This window comes from Staurois parvus, unplaced genomic scaffold (assembly GCF_062004578.1).
Source record: "Staurois parvus isolate SC_StPar_1 unplaced genomic scaffold, SC_StPar_1.0 ptg000591l, whole genome shotgun sequence".
Taxonomy (NCBI): Eukaryota; Metazoa; Chordata; class Amphibia; order Anura; family Ranidae; genus Staurois; species Staurois parvus.
This window is the reverse complement of record NW_028318387.1, coordinates 1,717,237-1,732,581: the sequence shown is the minus strand read 5'-3', so window position 1 is coordinate 1,732,581 and position 15,345 is coordinate 1,717,237.

Here is a 15,345-nt window from a genome sequence, read left to right as displayed (position 1 = left end):
AGGGGCGTACAATCTAAGGTCCCTAACCCTCAAGGGGCGTACAATCTAAGGGCCCTAACCCTCAAGGGGCGTACAATCTAAGGGCCCTAACCCTCAAGGGTCGTACAATCTAAGGTCCCTAACCCTCAAGGGGCGTACAATCTAAGGTCCCTAACCCTCAAGGGGCGTACAATCTAAGGTCCCTAACCCTCAAGGGGCGTACAATCTAAGGTCCCTAACCCTCAAGGGGCGTACAATCTAAGGGCCCTAACCCTCAAGGGGCGTACAATCTAAGGGCCCTAACCCTCAAGGGGCGTACAATCTAAGGGCCCTAACCGTCAAGGGGCGTACAATCTAAGGGCCCTAACCCTCAAAGGGCGTACAATCTAAGGTCCCTAACTCTCAAGGGGTGTACAATCTAAGGTCCCTAACCCTCAAGGGGCGTACAATCTAAGGTCCCTAACTCTCAAGGGGTGTACAATCTAAGGTCCCTAACTTACATACATACACATACTAGGGCCAATTTAGACAGGAGACAATTCACCTACCAGCATGTCTTTGGAGGGTGGGAGGAAACCGGAATACCTGGAGGAAACCCACACAGGCACAGGGAGAACATGCAAACTCAAAGCAGGTGGTGCCATGGTGGGGATTTGAACCAACGACCCCAGTACTGCCAGTGCAGTAATTCAGTGTGAGACTTCCTGTAATAAAGACGGCTCACTGCTGCTCTCTGTCCATGTGCAGGGGGACTGGTCTTGTCTCCACCCCCTCTTGTAGTTTTTTTGTAGTAGGTGGAGTCTGCTGGGCCCCTCCCACGGCTCTGCTCTATGTTCAGCACAGTGATGATGTCAACTCTATTTTTCCAAAGTAATATCTGGGTTTGCAAAGACATTTGGTGCACACAAAGTGGATGTACAGTCCCGTCCTTTCTGGCTATTGAGGAATATGTCTGAATAAATTCCCGACATGTCACAATATACAGCAACAGTATAATGTCTTCAGAAAATCATTATAAAGCCACCTTTGAGCTCCAGTCAAGGACTTTGCACTTCCGAACATACAAGATAGTCATTGATCCGCCTGGGGATTGGCTCCCTGAGATGATGTCATCAGCAGCGCTGGTGCTAGACTACTTTGCGCCCTCAGCAGGGCCAGCTGCTGGTCCCCCCCCCAAAGAAAAAAATTGAAAACAGTAGTAAATATTACATCACAAAACATGAAACTTCTAGATTTCTTTTAATTTGCACAAATAAGACCCCACCGGCACCAATATTAAAGCGGAGTTCCACCCAAAAGGGGAAGTTCCTCTTTAAAGATTGGTCCCCCGCACCCCATTAAGGATTGGCGCTTTTGGGGAGCAGGGGTGATGGGTATCCGAATTTGACAGCAGGTACCAGCTCCCATGCGGAAGTTGTCCTCCCCCCCTCCCTCCCTGAAGTCTTGTGGGACATGTGACAGGTCCCAGAGGATGACGGGGCCATTCAGGAAGTGCAGCGCTGCTACTCGCACATGCGCAGCCCCTTTCACCAGCTGTCCTGTATTCCAGGAGGCCGGCATCTTCAGTGTGGGCACCCGGCTGTGACAGCTTGCGGCTTCACATCCGGGTGCCCACACTGAAGATGCTGGCGCCTGGAATACAGGATGGCCGGGGAAACGGGCTGCGGGGGACACACCGCGGGACCGAGGGACAGGTAAGTGGCTGTTTTTTAAAAGTCAGCAGCTACAGTTTTTGTAGCTGCTGACTTTTATTTTTTTTAAAGAGTGAGTGGAACTCCGCTTTAAAGACACAATCAGTGTCATGGACGGACTGTATCTGTGGCTGGAAGTGGCAGGGTGACGGTTGCACTGAATGGAGGAGGATGGATCCACCCTCTGACAGATCCCACATCCACAGATCCCAGGCTGGAATTCCCCAGGCAATGGGGGGAGGTAAAACGCTGTGACAGCAGGCATCTGAGCTGAGTGATCTCACACAGTGACAGATCCGACACAACACCCCACCACCAACACTGACACAGATCAGCAGGCCCAGCAGGCACTAGAAGAGCAGGCTGTGGGATGGTGATGATGTCATCACTCACTGACACATTACACATGTGATGGATGGTCGGGTCACACAGACACGTGACATCAGAGTCAGACATTACCTTCCTCCACCAGCAGTGATGAATGGGAAGAGAAGGGCTGAAACGCCACAGTGATCAGCAGTTGCCACCCGGCTTGCAGCAAGGGACTGAGTCTGAGAGGAACACTGGGAGAAGCTGCAGCTCAGCTGCTACACTTGCCCCAGGCACTGGGCATCTTCCTCTGTCCTTTCTTCCTCCCCTCTGCCGCCCCTCCTCTCAGCTGAAATATCATTCATGACATGTCGGCGTCCCACAGAGAGACAGTGCCAGCCTGTGCTCTGCCCAGGCACCCCTAGGTGGCACTGTGCCCTAGGAAGTCGCTTAGTTTGCCTAGTGGAAGCACAAACCCTGGTCATCAGGCTGCTGCAGACGGGGGGGGGGGGGGAAGCGTTTCCTCAGTCTCCTCTCCCCAGGGATCAGACGGCAACATTGTAATTTTGTAGCAAGTCGCAAGGTGAGAAGCGGCAGCAGGGGCTGATCTGTGTCAGACATTTGTGAACACAGCCAAGAGCTACTCAGGCACCAGAATTTACATGATTTTTCCATTTCTGCGCTGGTATCTCAGTCCAGGAAGTAGATGGTGACCCTGGATGATGCCTGAGCAGAAATGGTGCTTCTTTCCTGGAAAAAAAGTTCAATGAAGGCATTGTCGGGGGTGGGGTATTATGATCTCTGGGAGAGGTAATTAATACCTGGAAGGGTTACACTGACACATTACTCAGCATGCTGCACTTAACTTGCAATAAAATATCTGTCGTTAACAGTTTCCCATGTTAATAGAAGCAGCAAATCTTCTTGACCCCCCCCCCCCCGTTTCTTGGCATTCTTTTCTGCAGGAAAGGAGGACTACATGACCCAGCAAGCCCTCTATACTATTGATGTGATGGCTCTGCGGGCTGCGGGTTGTATGATTGGCTTATTAGGCAGAAGTGTGTGTGACCTCCAGATAGAAATGTCCTGGAACGGCTGCCAGCTCCCTTCCGCTCCCTCTGCACTCGGATACTATACATCAGACTGACGCGTTTTTGGCCCCAGCCATGGCTCCCTCTCCAGCAATCTGTGCGGGGGAAATTGACGACGGATTTCAGGGACGGATCTTGACCTCTCCCGTCCTCTGCGCTCAATTATTCTTTCAGTTCAAATTTAAAGGGAGGCTCCAGCTCCATTCACATCAACCGTCTCCTCATTTACTGCAAGATTCAACTCCGGCCTTCCCTTCAGTCTTGCACAGTTGTAGCGGCTCCTCTCCTGGACTGAAACGGCTTTCTCTGATTTCAGCGCACACTGTGAGCTTCTCACCATGTGCATTAGAAGCCACAGCTCTGCCTCCTTTCCTGGCTGAAGGGCGTCCAGCATCATCTAGCTTGACTGTCCCAGCTTTTTATGGCTAGCTTCAAGTGTAGTATCTGTCCTTATCAGTGTCCAGTAGGGGCGCTCTGCCTCATTTCCAGGATGGGGGTGCAAAGCATCATCTAGCTTGACTGTCCCAGCTTTTTTGGCTAAGATCAAGTGTAGTATCTGTTCTTAACAGTGTCCAGTAGGGGCGCTCTGCCTCATTTCCAGGATTGGGGGGCGCCCAGCATCATCTAGCTTGACTGTCCCAGTTTTTATGGCTAGTTTCAAGTGTAGTATCTGTTCTTAACAGTGTCCAGTAGGGGCGCTCTGCTTCATTTCCAGGATGGGGGGCGCCCAGCATCATCTAGCTTTACTGTCCCAGTTTTTATGGCTAGCTTCAAGTGTAGTATCTGTCCTTATCAGTGTCCAGTAGGGGCGCTCTGCCTCATTTCCAGGATGGGGGTGCAAAGCATCATCTAGCTTGACTGTCCCAGCTTTTTTGGCTAAGATCAAGTGTAGTATCTGTTCTTAACAGTGTCCAGTAGGGGCGCTCTGCCTCATTTCCAGGATGGGGGTGCAAAGCATCATCTAGCTTTACTGTCCCAGTTTTTATGGCTAGGATCAAGTGTAGTATCTGTCCTTATCAGTGTCCAGTAGGGGCGCTCTGCCTCATTTCCAGGATGGGGGGCGCCCAGCATCATCTAGCTTGACTGTCCCAGTTTTTATGGCTAGCTTCAAGTGTAGTGTCTGTTCTTATCAGTGTCCAGTAGGGGCGCTCTGCCTCATTTCCAGGATGGGGGTGCAAAGCATCATCTAGCTTGACTGTCCCAGCTTTTTTGGCTAAGATCAAGTGTAGTATCTGTCCTTATCAGTGTCCAGTAGGGGCGCTCTGCCTCATTTCCAGGATGGGGGGCGCCCAGCATCATCTAGCTTGACTGTCCCAGTTTTTATGGCTAGCTTCAAGTGTAGTATCTGTTCTTATCAGTGTCCAGTAGGGGCGCTCTGCCTCATTTCCAGGATGGGGGTGCAAAGCATCATCTAGCTTGACTGTCCCAGCTTTTTTGGCTAAGATCAAGTGTAGTATCTGTCCTTATCAGTGTCCAGTAGGGGCGCTCTGCCTCATTTCCAGGATGGGGGGCGCCCAGCATCATCTAGCTTTACTGTCCCAGTTTTTATGGCTAGCTTCAAGTGTAGTGTCTGTTCTTATCAGTGTCCAGTAGGGGCGCTCTGCCTCATTTCCAGGATGGGGGGCGCCCAGCATCATCTAGCTTGACTGTCCCAGTTTTTATGGCTAGCTTCAAGTGTAGTATCTGTCCTTATCAGTGTCCAGTAGGGGCGCTCTGCCTCATTTCCAGGATGGGGGTGCAAAGCATCATCTAGCTTGACTGTCCCAGCTTTTTTGGCTAAGATCAAGTGTAGTATCTGTCCTTATCAGTGTCCAGTAGGGGCGCTCTGCCTCATTTCCAGGATGGGGGGCGCCCAGCATCATCTAGCTTGACTGTCCCAGTTTTTATGGCTAGCTTCAAGTGTAGTATCTGTTCTTATCAGTGTCCAGTAGGGGCGCTCTGCCTCATTTCCAGGATGGGGGGGCGCCCAGCATCATCTAGCTTGACTGTCCCAGTTTTTATGGCTAGCTTCAAGTGTAGTATCTGTTCTTATCAGTGTCCAGTAGGGGCGCTCTGCCTCATTTCCAGGATTGGGGGGCGCCCAGCATCATCTAGCTTGACTGTCCCAGCTTTTTTGGCTAAGATCAAGTGTAGTGTCTAAAAAGAAAAAGAACAGTGAGCGCTGGTCCTAAAAGCAGCTAAGCACTCTAAGCAACCGATAAATACTTAAACAGAATAACATAAAAATAGTGCAGCGCTGAGGGTAGTGATCATAAAACAGATATGAGTCCACTGTAAGTCCAGTTCATAAAAACGTGTCAAGTGACAAGTGGGGATTCAATGTTGGTGATCCGTGAGGAAGCGGCTGAAAAACGCACTCACCAGAAAGAAGACGCATAAACGCAGTATGCATCCAGAGCTCATGGATCCTCAATCCAGAAGAGAATAAAGCTGGTCCGGTTACAGGAAAATGGGTCCCTCCTATATGGATGCAGCAACAGATCCTCCTCCTCCCAGTTAGGTGTAGGATTCCAAAGTCAGTGTTCCGCAAGCAAAGTGCTCCTGCTCCCCGTTGTATCCGGCCAGGTCTTCCTCGGTGAAGAGGCGGACAGGTTTGCGCTCCTCCGGCTCCCCCCACACCAGAGCACACAGCAAGCCACCGAGCAGCAGCACGGAGCACCGTGCACTTGTTAGGCACACAGTTAACCCCTTGATTGCCCTTCTGATTACCCTGTCACCCATTATTGCCTTTAGTACATTGTTAGTGTACAGTAATACCACTGATCACTGTATTAGTGTCACTAGTAATGTCAGTTAATCAGTTAGTGCCAGATTGCCCGCCACACTATCACAGTCTCACCAGGGGCGGACTGACCATTTGGAAACTCGGGCACTGCCCGCGGGCCCGGGGTCAGTAGGAGGCCCCATTAGATGCCCCTGATACCTTTTTCATAGGCTTTTTTGAGTTTGGGCAAGGACACAGGGGCCCCATGATCCCCTATTGCCCGGGGGCCCCATGAGTTGTCAGTCCGCCCCTGAGTCTCACTATAACAGGGTTGCCAATCGTCAGTTAGTCCCCGGTCACACTGGGTGTGAATTGTGAATTACAGCGGTCACATCGGTGCGTTTCAGACTTGGTCTCTAACGTAGTGCATGCATAACTTTTGGTGCGATTTGCATAGACATCTGTGTCAGATGTCTCGCAAATCGCACCTCAAAATCGGCATGTCACCCGACTTATCTATTTATTTGCTGTAGCGCTGCACTTCCTATTTTTATTTTGTATTTACAGAAAGGCTCTGTGGTTCCTTTTAGTGCAATAGCTGCTCACACTGTGCGCTCGCTAGCCCACACACATACATGTCAGTATTTCTGTGCTCAAAGCGGTACATTTTTTTGCATGGAAATATGTAGTTTTTTTATTGTAGGCCTGTAATTCTTAGGAATAACTCACTGAAATCTGTCTGAACAAGAGTCTAGTAAACATCCCGGGGATGATAAAACTTGAAACACGAAATCATAAATTATAATTTAATAAATAATCATAAAAATAATAATATAATAATAATACATTTAATTCAATAATATAATCAAACCAAAAACACTGAAATTTGAAATATAGCGCCAAGTTCGCACATCGCTGAGCAAAGTCGCAGAATCGTTTTCAGTGTCTGATGAGGAATTTCCCCCACGAATCATTATCACTCAATTCTGAAAGTGGTTCTGATTTACTATCGCTGTTCTCTAGCCGGTCTAAAACCGATTACATGTATTTTTATATTGTAAAGCATTGAGAAAACTGTTGGCTCTATATAAATCCTGTATAATAATAATAATAATAATGTATTCATTCAGACCTGCAAAATGAATAAGAGGCACGTGTTAAGAAAAGAAAAAATAATCTTTAACCTCCCTAGCGGTCTGATTATGTCAGGAATTTTGTACCAAAAGCGGTACATTTTTTTGCATGGAAATATGTAGTTTTTTTATTGTAGGCTGTAATTTTTAGGAATAACTCACTGAAATCTGTCCGAACAAGAGTCTAGTAAACATCCCGGGTAGGATAAAACTTGAAACACGAAATCATAAATACTCATAAAAAATAATAATATAAAAATAATAAATGTAATTCAATAATATAATCAAACCAAAAACACTGAAATGTGAAATATAGCGCCAAGTTCTCACATCACTGAGCAAAGTCGCAGAATCGTTTTCAGTGTCTGATGAGGAATTTCCCCCACGAATCATTATCACTCAATTCTGCAAGTGGTTCTGATTTACTATCGCTGTTCTCTAGCCGGTCTAAAACCGCGTCTGACCTAAAGGGACGCTTTTTGGACGCCATGGACGTTTCTCAGTTTCCAGGCAGAAAGAACAGACAAAATGCAGACAGGGCACCGGACAAAGCACTCGGGACAAAATGTATGTGAAATGGTTTGATACAGGAATGGAATACCATCAGATTTTAGTGTATTTAGTGAATGTCACATTTTTGAATTTCCCGCCGGTTCCGCCCAACGTACGTCCCGATGCTCGCATGGAATGGAACCCCGGAAGATGGATGCCGGCATCGGCCAGAGGACATTACAGGGGACACTGCAGGAGGGACATCGTGGGAGCACAGGACGAGGTAAGTGATCGAGGGATCCCAGAGCAGGGGCGGACTGACCATTTGGAAACTCGGGCACTGTCAGAGGGCCCGGGGTCAGTAGGGGGCCCCAGGAAATGCCCCTGGTCCCTTTTTCATAGGCTTTTTTGAGTTTGGGGAAGGACACAGGGACCCCATGATCCCCTATTGCCCGGGGGGCCTCATGAGTTGTCAGTCTGCCCCTGTTCCAGAGCAACGCTGCATGGTATTCCTGAGCAGGGGCAGACTGACAACTCATGGGGCCCCTGGGCAATAGGGGATCATGGGGCCCCTGTGTCCTTGCCCAAACTCAAAAAATCCTATGAAAAAGGTACCAGGGGCATCTCCTGGGGCCCCCTACTGACCCTGGGCCCTCGGGCAGTGCCCGAGTTTCCAAATGGTCAGTCCGCCCCTGTTCCCGAGTGTAATTCGGGGTTACCGCTTGTGGTGCTGAAACTTTTCCCCCGAGCTACACTCGGGAATACCGCCAGGGGGGTTTTGCGTCACGCAAAAAAATGGCCTGCTCAGGAAGAGGGGGGGGGGAATCCTCTGGAGGGCGAGGGGTTAATATTGAAAGTTTTAAAAACTTGGATCTGAATTGTCCTGGTGGACGGAGACTTTTCTTTGCTGCCTTAGTGGGTCCAGGGATAATAGAGAGCGCATCCGCACACTTTTAGACGGCTGACAGCGAGCTCCAGCGAAGGATGAAAAGGATTACAGAGGAGAGGAGAGAAAATAGCCGGGTACATAATAAGCCGCCTTCCAATCCTCCATCGAAGAATCCTAAACACAAATATTTTATACAACCATCTCCCGGCCTGGAAAATTACTGGGGGAAAGAAGGAACTGTATTCCACTCTCTAAAACATTGCAGATGAAACCATCATGTTTCCTATTCACCCGGGCGGAACAGAAGCGTGATTTACCCTGGAAACCTGCCAGCTGAAAATTCACATAAATAAACTTTTTTCCATGCTCTTGAAAGGGGTAGGGGGGGAATCGAGGGCGATCCGACAATATGTTCCATTTTCCTGGGTTTCTCGCAGTCTCTGAATGTTTATCGAGCCCCGCGGCCGCAGTAAATAAAATCTGAGCGAGATTTCTCACCCGCAGGGGCAGACGGCTTTTCACAAATGATAATTGATGGTCTTCATGAATAGGATTGTATCACGTTGCCGATAGTTGTTACTCTACGGCTGACCTTCGGCCCAACGTTTCCCGTCCGCACGTAATAGACATGCGCAGTTCGTTTTGCTCCAAATCGAAATTGGGACAAATTTTCCATTATTCGAGTTGCAATAGCAACGAATTTAAATGAATCTGAAATGACGAGATGAGGCAGAAATCGATTTGAATTTGAAAACAAATTCAAATTGGAAAAGAATTTGGAAAACCAATCCGAATTTGAAAAGAAGAATAGAATAAAATAGAACAGAAAATGAAGATATGATGGGAGTCACTTTGGGTGGGGGGGCCCATGGAACAAAGCTCACTTTGGAGAGGTGGGGAGACCCTTGTCTCAGCTCCTCATATCCCTATTATGTGTAAGTCGCCCTGTGCCTGTTAGGGGTGCAGGGTGATAAGTCCTGATATTGTGTAGACATGTCTAGGAGATCGGTGGGGTGAGGGGTTGTTGATTGTTAATGCCATGTGGTTGCATCCCATTGTTCTATTGTGTTCTTGGGAGCAAACTATTATGTGTTTGTGTGTATTGGCTTGGTGGGGGGTGTTTCCGGCAGCCCTCCCCCCTGATGGGACTGTCTGCTGATGTGTCTCTTGTTACTGGGTGTGGATTGCTCCGCCCTGTGTATATATCTTGTATCTGTGTTAAAATAAAGTAGTCTATTTCCTGGTTTTACTTTAAGTCTGGTGACGTTTAGTCTTGTATGGTCAGCGGTGGTGTCTGTGGTTGGTGTTCAGACAGGGAAGCGGTAGTCTAACGGAAGTACCCTAGTGCAGTCGGGGTTCTGTTCCGTTACAGAAGAGAGAGAAAATTTTGGTGAGGAGTTATTTACCCGGAAGTCATCACAGAGGACAAGGGGGCGCGCTTTACGTCTGGAGGAAAAGAGGTTTAATCTCCAAGTACGCAAAGGTTTCTTCACAGTGAGAGCTGTGAAAATGTGGAATAGACTCCTTCAAGAGTTGGTTCTGGCCGGCTCAGTGGATTGCTTTAAAAAGTCCTGGATTCTTTCTTAGATACACAGAATATAACTGGATACTAACATTTATAGGGAAAGTTGATCCAGGGAATATCCGATTGCCTCTTGGGGGATCAGGAAGGAATTTTTTCCCCTGCAGGAGCAAATTGGATCATGCTTTGCTGGTTTTTTTGCCTTCCTCTGGATCAACTGTGGGTATAGGATTGTAACTTTTTTTTTGGGTTGAACTGCATGGACTTTTTTCAGCCAGACTAACTATGTAACTATGAAAAGAATAGAATAGAAAATAAAAGAATAGAATATAAAAGAATAGAGGAAAACAGAACAAAGTGGAACAGAAAATAAAAGAATATAAAATAATAAAAATCCTTTAAAACAGAATAGAAAAAAATTAGAAAAGAAAATCAGAGAATAGAATAGAAAAGAATAGGAAAGATTAGAATAGAAAATCAAAGAATAGAAAAGAATAAAATCAATAGAAAAGATTAGAATAGAACAGAAAATCAAAGAATAGAATAGAAAATATTAGAGTAAAACAGAGCAAAATAGAACAGAAAATAAAGGAATAGAAGGGAATCAATTAAAATAGAATAGAGTAGAATAGAAAAGAAAAGATTAAAATAGAATAGAAAATCAAAGAATAGAAAAGATTAGAATAGAGAATCAAATAATAGAATACAATAGTTAAGAAAAACAACAGAATAGAATTAAATGTGGAAAGAATAGAAAGAATATAACTGCCTTCTGAAATTCAAAATTGTAATAGAACAAATTTGAATTAGAACAGACTACATTAGAATAGAATATAAAAGAATAGACTAGATTAGAAAAGAGTAAAATACTTTACAAAAAATTGTGAGCTGCGCTATGGTGACGTGAGTAGTGATCAACAAAGGCACTGTGAAAATTTTGCTGAAATAGAATTTTCCAATATGGTCCAGCAACTCTTCCTATAGCCCATATACCATCAAAAAAACACATGGATTGTGAATTATAATCGAATCCACTGAAATCATTACAAATATTTTTGAATCCGTTTGAAATTTCAAATTCGGTCGAATTCAAATAAAACTAATTCCGAAAAACGAATTAAACGAATTTAACTGATCAAACAAAATGAAATGAGTCAAATTATGAATCAAAACGAAACAAATGTTTTCATTTTGCACAGGTCTAGCACATAACACCCTTTTGTCGGCTTGTGTTGGGATGACTCCATAGTGCTGGCTGGGTGCTGAAGGTAAGTCGTCACGTAGCCCGCCGGTCTCTGCGCTGCCCAACGGTTGTGTATAAAGTCTAAGAGCGCCAGACAAAGAGTCCCAAAACATTTATTATGAACAAGGCCCCAGATAATGGGGTAGAGGCAGCCCTACTGTACCAGGCCTGGGACCCCTGCTGACCTGATGAGGACCAGGGCTTCTTTTGGGTTGCCCTGTGCAGGAACATATGGTGCCCTTGCCCCATGATTTCTAATGGTGGCCCCAAGTTTCCCCCCTCACCAGCCACTGATTGAAGGAGGAGGAGACTTGGGGCAGGAACGGACCATTTAGCTCTATCCACAGAGAGGATTTGTGGGTAAGGAGGGGGTACAGACAGTCCTACCATAACAGGCCTAGGACTCCTGATGACTTGATGAGGCCCAGAGCTGCCTGTGAATGCATCCCCCCCCGTAGCATTGTATGGGTCCCAACCTCATGATTTCTAATGGTGGCCCCAAGTTTCCCCACTCACCAGCAGGGGCGGACTGACAACTCATGGGGCCCCCGGGCAATAGGGGATCATGGGGCCCGTGTCCTTGCCCAAACTCAAAAAAGCCTATGAAAAAGGTACCAGGGGCATCTCATGGGGCCCCCTACTGACCCCGGGGCCTCGGGCAGTGCCCAAGTTTCCAAATGGTCAGTCCGCCCCTGCTCACCAGACACTGAAGGGACTTGGGGCAGGAACGGGCTATTTAGCTCTATCCACAGAGATGATTTGAGGGTAAGGAGGGGGTACAGACAGTCCTACCATAACAGGTCCAGGACTCCTGATGACTTGATGAGGCCCAGAGCTGCCTGTGGATGGCCCCCCCCCTGTGGCATTGTATGGGTCCAAACCTCATGATTTCTAATGGTGGCCCCAAGTTTCCCCACTCACCAGACACTGAAGGGACTTGGGGCAGGAAAGGCTATTTAGTTCTATCCACAGAGAGGATTTGAGGGTAAGGAGGGGGTACAGACAGTCCTACCATAACAGGCCCAGGACTCCTGATGATTTGATGAGGCCCAGAGCTGCCTGTGGATGCCCCCCCTCCCCCCATGGCATTGTATGGGTCCCAACCTCATGATTTCTAATGGTGGCCCCAAGTTTCCCCCCTCACCAGCCACTGATTGAAGGAGGAGGAGACTTGGGGCAGGAATGGACCATTTAGCTCTATCCACAGAGAGGATTTGCAGGTAAGGAGGGGGTACAGACAGTCCTACCATAACAGGCCCAGGACTCCTGATGACTTGATGAGTCCCAGAGCTGCCTGTGAATGCATCCCCCCCCCCCCGTGGCATTGTATGGGTCCCAACCTCATGATTTCTAATAGTGGCCCCAAGTTTCCCCACTCACCAGCAGGGGTGGACTGACAACTCATGGGGCCCCCGGGCAATAGGGGATCATGGGGCCCCTGTGTCCTTGCCCAAACTCAAAAAAGCCTATGGAAAAGGTACCAGGGGCATCTCATGGGGCCCCCTACTGACCCCGGGCCCTCGGGCAGTGCCCGAGTTTCCAAATAGTCAGCCCGCCCCTGCTCACCAGACACTGAAGGGACTTGGGGCAGGAATGGGCTATTTAGCTCTATCCACAGAGATGATTTGAAGGTAAGGAGGGGGTACAGACAGTCCTACCATAACAGGCCTAGGACTCCTGATGACTTGATGAGGCCCAGAGCTGCCTGTGGATGCCCCCCCCCTGTGGCATTGTATGGGTCCAAACCTCATGATTTCTAATGGTGGCCCCAAGTTTCCCCACTCACCAGACACTGAGGGGACTTGGGGCAGGAACGGGCTATTTAGCTCTATCCACAAAGAGGATTTGAGGGTAAGGAGGGGGTACAGACAGTCCTACCATAATGGGACTCCTGATGACTTGATGAGGTCCAGGGCTGCCTGTGGATGTCCCCCCCTTGGCATTGTAAGGGACCCAACCCCATGATTTCTAATGTTGGCCCCAGGAATTCTGGTGGAAATGGGCCTCTTTAACTTTCTGGCAGAGGGTGTGGGTGTGTATGTGTCAGATCAATGTTGGAGTTCATCTTCTCCTCCTGGAGAGCCATGGCCTCAGCTGACACCAGGGACTCATGAGTCTGGATTATCTCCCCTTCTTTACTGTACTGATTCAGCAGGTTGAGCACCAGGGCTGTAGAACTTTTATGGCCATTGGCAGATTGGCAGCTACAATCTCATTTTTTCATTGACTCTGAGCATTTCCTTTTACATTACATTAAAGTAATAATAATAATAATTATTATTATTTATTTTATTATTATTATCATTGTTTTATTATTATTTTTATTATTATTATTATTATTATTGTTCTTTTTATTATTATTATTAATTTTTTTATTATTATTATTATTATTATTTGTAGCCTGGACATAGGAAAGTTTGTCCCCTGTCTCCAAAGCTTGCAATTCTGCAGCGTAAGGCTCATCTCAGCGGCCTCGGTGAGAGAGAGATGATTAATGTCACTGAGGATATTTGCATAAGTAATTATTGCCAAGCGTTGACACTGGTGACAAGTATTGAGCTGGCAGCGGCCGGAGTGGGAAGGACGGGGACACATCTTAATGGACTTGATTTCCAGCAGCTGGTTGAGTCCTGAGAAAATGAAGACAAATCTAAGCTGCCAGCTTCAGTAGCCACCATGTGACCAGAACTCTTCCGTCCTCAACAGCCAGTTCCACCGTGGCTTCATGGCCCCTGGTTATCCTTTTTTTTTTTTTTTTTTGCAATGCGAATTTCCCTTGCAGATACAGAACATTAACCCCAGAAGAGGGGGGGGGTGTGTGAGAAGATGAGATTTGGATAGGGTGCACATCGCATCAGTTCACATTTATAATTGTCAATAATATTTTGCTCAGGTGGACACTTTTATTTTTGCTCATTGCGTTGCGTAGGCAACATTTGTTTGAAAAAAATATTTTTTTTTCCCAATTAGATGCCGTTTTTTTTTTATTTATTGTATTTTTTTCATTTATATTTTAATTTCTTATTTAGGGTATTTTTTTTCATTTATTTTTTAATTTCTTATTTAAAGTATTTTTTTTCATTTATATTTTAATTTTTTATTTCATTTTTTTAAATGTTTTATTTTTGTTTTTCCTTTTCTGTATATATGACTGTTATTTGTGTGCTGCAACTTTTTAGCTTCATTTATTTCATATTTTTACTGTCTGTGTTTTGTTTTTTTTTCTTTAAGAAAAAAAAAATAATGAGACTCACAGGAGGCCATCTTTTGTCCCAAAGACATTTCCAGGAGTTTCCATATCCCTCATGAACCATTTAAAGCCAATTGCATTTATAAACTCCAATGCATTTTCCCAAAATGGTCAAATTTTGCTAATATCTGTTTTTGCCAATATTTTTGGGGAAAAAAAGCACTGTTTTACTTATCTTATTTATGTACATTCACTTTTTAACTTTACTTATTTATTATTTTTTCAAGTTGATTTTAATTTTTTGCTTTTTTTTGTTTCTTTAAATGTTTCTTTTTTTCTAAATTATTTTCCTTTTTTGTATGTATGACTTTTATTTATGTTCTGCCACTTTTTAACTGTACTTATTTATTATTTTTTCAAGTTTATTTAAATTTTTTGCTTTTTTTTGTTTCTTTAAATGTTTTTTTTCTAAATTATTTTCCTTTTTTGTATGTATGACTTTTATTTATGTACTGCCACTTTTTAACTGTACTTATTTATTATTTTTATTGTTTTTTTTTCTTTATTAATATAAAAATGAGGCTATTCCAGAATAGATAAAAAGAAATTCCATAACCCTCATAAACCATTTAAAGCCAAATGCATTTTTAAACTCCAATGCATTTTCCCAAAATGGTCAAATTTTGCTAATATCTGTTTTTGCTAATATTTTTGGGGAAAAGAAAGCACTGTTTTACTTATCGCACGTACTGATTCAAAGACCACGAAGATACGTTTTTAAGGTTTTCTTTTACAAATTAGATGGCATTGTTTTCTTTTAGGGTAGTTTATTTTATTTGTTTGCTTTTTTTTTGTTTCTTTAAATGTTAATTTTTTTCTAAATTATTTTCCTTTTTTGTATATATGAATTTTATTTATATACTGCCACTTTTTAACTTTATTTATTTAATATTTTTACAGTTTTTTTTTCTTTATTAATATAAAAATGAGGCTATTCCAGAATAGATAAAAAGAAATTCCATAACCCTCATAAACCATTTAAAGCCAAATGCATTTTTAAACTCCAATGCATTTTCCCAAAATGGTCAAATTTTGCTAATAT